Here is a 5,737-nt window from a genome sequence, read left to right as displayed (position 1 = left end):
TGGCAAAACTTTTTGTCTTTTCTTAAGTAATTTCGAGGGGGGTTTAGGTAAAATACGTATATACGCTTTTTTGGTTTTAATAATGAAAATACATGTCCATGTAAAGTCTTACTTGACAGCAAACTATTTTCTATAATTAGAATTTTGCATCTTTTCATTATCTGGCCAGGTACTCTTATTATCTTAAAGTTGTTCATCCAAATTATAAAGAGCATATTCCTTGTTGCAAGATTTAAGGTAGGGGAGGGGTGGTCATTTCCATGTTTAGACTTTTTATACATCAGAGTAAAGCTTAATTAGATAATATATGAGATTCCCCGACATGTTTGTGTATTAGCTATGATACTCAAATGTTCGTTAAGGCCTGCAGGCCTCTAAACCGCTCGCTTTGATGTTTATTAAACGTAAACTGCTCCTGTATATCGTGTAATATAATCTGAAAATAACAATCCTTACCCATTTTATTTGGCGATCGAGAAGTCAATAAATTTTCTTATAACTCCTCAGTATTTTTGTGTTTGTTGTGTATCTCCTGAAAGGCAACACTTTCTTTCTGCAATGAAATAAGAAACGTTGCATTGATATTTAGAAAAATGTAAATCAATGAAATGATCATTTGAATAATATCACAAAATTCAGTGACAGAACAGTCTACCACCTGTCAGCAATATATATATATATATATATATATATATATATATATATATATATATTGCTATTTTTGACGCATTTAGTTTTTTATTCGTATTTTATATTTTTACTTTTTTTTGGTATCTGTATTTTTGTTTAAAGTCGGGATTTTGTTAGACTTATTTATTAAATTTCTTTTCTAAACACCGTTGCCTTTGCTACAAAATTTTATATTCATGTAATATTTTTATTTGAGCAAACGTTTTCCAGTATTTTGTCCGATAATAGTCAGAGTTTATACTCAAAAAACAATTTGCATATATAGTCGTTCCAAGTTCACTAGAAACTGAAAAGGATAAATAAATGTTTATTTGTTGATGATTTATTGCAGATATTTAACATGCTTCCTTACAGCGACGTTGACCGAGTGACGTCACATTTTTCGCGCCAAATTGGGTTTTTCTCCGAATTAATTTGATATGCAGTTACAGTTACAATTTTAGCATATGTTTTGGATACATACTGCCCAAAAAATGACAAATAAAATTATTAAAAAAAAGACTAGTGTAACGACGAAAAGTGACCCCCGTAGAATATTGACTCGGGGGTCAAATTTCTACGGAAAAAAACTGACCCAGGGTCAGTATTCTATGACAAGAAGGTCAGTAGAAAACCATTCCAGATCTGTAGATCTACGACCCCACACGTTGAAAACTGACCCCCATAGAATTTTGACCTCACTTATAAAGTACATAAACATTATAGAAATTAAAGGCGATACTTTTAGCATTCATGTTAAGTAAGTGTCCGGAGGGAGTGCAGCAAAAGCATATGAAAGATTAGACATAACTTAGTATGCGCCTTACGTTTTACCCTTTTACATATATAGCATCACTTTGAACAAAGCGATGTCTGTGTTTATCTTGGGGTACTCGTCAGATTGCATTGTGGAGCCACTGCAAAGCCTTTTAAGGGTTGTGCCCCCCCCCCCCTCCGCCAAGGGGTATATGCATTATGATGTGCTCGCATGCCCTCCCTTTTTTGTATTATGCTCGCTTTGCTTAATAGGCCCCATTATTATAGTAGATGATTTAATAGACACACCTAAACTTCAATAATGACTACGTATTGCATATTTTTAGAAGAAAAAAAACAGAAGACAGACGTGAAATTTTGACAAATAAAGCGGATACAGTATTTCAGTATCTGTTCTATTTATCTAAACTGAATGTATGACAACCAAACAAAACACCGTCACACCAACAGACTTACTAATATCTTATAGGCGCACATAAGACAGCAACTCGCGTGTAAATTCAGAATTTGGGATTTATCACAATTGCGATAACGTTACACCTAAATATATGATAACTTTAACTTCAAACTCTGCATCGCCGCCATTTTATTCTCAATAAAGTTGTGTAAGTACGTACATCGTTTTTTAAAGGAAATAGGCTAGATCCTAATCCGAAATCAGGACAAGCGAAAATAAGAAAAAAAGGAAAACGTTATTCGCCAGTTTTTAAAAGCCTAATGCGTGGGAGGGGGGGTCTACATTTTTTTTTTTCTGCTTCCAAAGACGGGGGGGGGTCTATATAAATTCAATTTTTTTAACCTGTAAACTTACAAATGTTACCATGGGAGGAGAGATTTGGAATTGTTTTCGTTGTTTAAACCATAAACAAAGAGGCCAGCTTTTGTAACTAAAAGCTGGAAAAAAACCCACTTTTTTTTAATGAGAACTTTTGGTCTCAAATTTCGCTTTTGCGATATGATCAGGGTTAACAGGTCCTTATTCTTTTATGATTTGTAAGTTTGGTATGTATAAACCTTTGGGTATGCAATCTAGTCCTTAGCAGTCCTTAGCAGTCCTTATGCCTCGTTTTTTTACCTATCAACAAATATATATCATTATTATGCCGTCTGTCAGTTTGCTATATATATATATATATATATATATATATATATATATATATATATATATATATATATATATATATATATATATATATATATATATATATATATATATATATATATATATATATAACGTAGATATATATATATATATATTTATATATATATATATATATATATATATATATATATATATATATATATATATATATATATATATATATATATATATATATATATATATATATATATAACGTAGATATATACGACTGACATCAGGCAATTTACAAATATTATTTTTTTTCTTAAAACACTACATTATTGACGGTAATTTTAAAGTTAAAGTTTCTGATAAACCTTTGGACTAATTGATTGAACATTTTTCAAAAAATTCTACATGAGAATCACAAACACGTTTTTTTAAATGACGCTTGATAAAGAATGTACAAGAACAAAATTCATTGAGATTTTGTCTGCTAAATGTTTTGAGTTTTCTCGTTAAGGTCAAACGTCTCTCATTTCTTGAAAAGAACATAAACCTTTGTTGTCTTTTTATTGTACAACAACTTGTTGATTAAATAAACAATCAAATCAATTGATTAATTTGAAGAAAAAACCCAAACGCTGGCTTTTCCGGTGATTATTTTAGGGACTAGTCAAACGTCAAAGCTACTTATAGCAAAGCACGTCAGTATATTCAACAGTCGGCATTATAATAACAATAGTGTTGTGTTGTGCATGTACTATGCCTAATTATTATGCCTTCTGTCAGTGTGTCACTATATATTCAATACTCATCTATTTTCGCAAAGTATCAAATGCTTTATATAGCGTAAGCATACTATGCCGAAATTGAGCACGGCGAATATTTTCAACGAAAATCTTTCAAGCGCCGACAGCGGGATTCGAACTCAGGACGCTAAAATCATTGATTCTAGCATGAAAGCCCAACGCTTTACCGCTACGCTAAATTAGACGTTGATATGAACACCGGTATTTATGTTTATAAAACGTAGATATATACGACTGACATCAAGCAATTAAAATTATTCATTTCCCCCCAAAAAACATCATTATTGACGCTTATTTTAAAGTTAAAGTTTCCTATAAACTTTTGAAAAAATGGATTGAACATATTTCAAAGAAATTCTACATGAGAATCATAAAAACGCTTATTTAAATGACGCTTGATAAAGAATGTTCAAGAAAAAAAAATCACTGAGATTTCGTCTGCTAAACATTTCGAGTTTTCTCGGTAAGGCCAGACGTCTCTCTATTTCTTGAAAAGAACATAAACCTTTGTTGACTTTTTATTGTACAACAACTTGTTGATTAAATAAACAATCAAATCAATTGATTACACGTAATTTGAAAAACAACAACAAACGCTTGCGTTTCCGGTGATTATTTTAAGGGACTTGTCAACACTCGAACGTCAGAGGTACTTATAGCAAAGCACGTCAGTATATTTAACGGTCGGCATAATAATAACAATAGTGTTGTGTTGTGCATGTACTATGCCTAAATAGTAGTCAGGGTTTGATACATAGTGCACACGCCTCCGGCTCGTGCACCATGTATCAAACCCTGACTACTATTTAGGCATAGTACATGCACAACACAACACTATTATATAAATAGTAGTCAGGGTTTGATACATAGTGCACTCGCCTCCAACTCGTGCACTATGTATCAAACACTACTGTTTAGGCATAGTACATGCACAACACAACACTATTATATAAATATATCTTGTTCTTTATTGAAAATCAGTTAAGAGATCAATTTTTCGAGAAAGGTAACAAAAACAGCTATTGTTTCAACATTTAGAAACTGCTAAAATTTAGTATGATTGGCTGGGATAAAGTTTTATTCAAATGGAGTCAAAATCAGTGCCAAAGTCCTTTTTAGTGTCATTGTTTCTTTGCAATTTGCTCTAACTGTTATATACCGAAGTTTGCAAGTACATTTGTAATGTTAATTTGATTACAACAGATATCGATTTTAATTTCATACAAAATTATTTGTAAAGTATTCAGTTTCTTGTGTTCAATTCTAAATTCGAAGTTTTGGGATTGGTGATGTTTATGTGGTTTTAAAATCAAGCATTGTATTTTCTTTTTAAATACATTCTTTTTAAGTATGTTGTAACAATAAAGAATTGATTGTGAAAAATATCCAAATGGGATGACGTATGCAATCGATCACAGATCTAAGGGATGGGGAATTCAAGCTGATTGAGGTAACTTATTAAATTTACCTATAATAGTCCTCAACCCCCTTCCCATAAATATCCACCCCATCCCCCTACCCTCCTCCCCCCGGATATTTTTTTTTAATTCACACATGTGATAAGATGATCATGTGCCTTTTTCAGATCAATGGTTAATAATCACTTTCTTATTGTGATAGAGGCCATGATAAACAACTTTCTCTTCCCCAGTAAATTTACTGGTTCCTGTTTACAATTTATACGAGTTTTGTTTTCATTTAGATTGATATCGTTCCTTTTCAGTAATGGTTGAACAATGTACTTTAGTAAAAGAAATATATATCATTTCTTTTTTATTTAAAAAATAAGAAGAAAAAAAAAACAGACTGAAATAATGATGTTAGCAATGACAAGCGACCAGAAAAGCAGACAATGTAATCCCCCATCCCCACCATCCCTGTATCCACCCTAAGGAAAAATAATGGACCCAAAATATGTAGACAAAGAATATATAATATATATTCAGTCAATATTCTACGGGGTAATTTTTCTACAACCAACACGGAAAAATATGACCCTAAGGCCACAATTTCTACAATGTAATCCAAGTATTCTACAACTGAGTTGGTCATTTTTCAACGTAAAAAAATGACACTCGGTCAATATTCTACGGGGGTCACGTTTCCTCGTTACACCGGCATTGCAAGTATCATTAAGGTAGATCAGTCTTGGGTGACGAACAAATAGTGTATTTGAACCAATATTTTACTTATGTGACTGCTCATACAGTTATAGCGAACATAACAGATTTAATGCAGGAGCAAATTATTTTTAAAATACAACATCAATTATTTTAAAAACAAACAAACCAATTTCCTTAAGATTCTCAGTAAAATCATGTTTTTTTTTCAAAGGAGACGTTAAAAAAAATAACCATTATTAGCAAAACGAAAATAGGTGTATTAAGACCCTCAAGGT

Source organism: Magallana gigas, chromosome 1 (genome assembly GCF_963853765.1).
Source record: "Magallana gigas chromosome 1, xbMagGiga1.1, whole genome shotgun sequence".
Classification (NCBI taxonomy): Eukaryota; Metazoa; Mollusca; class Bivalvia; order Ostreida; family Ostreidae; genus Magallana; species Magallana gigas.
Note: the sequence above shows the minus strand (reverse complement) of the source record.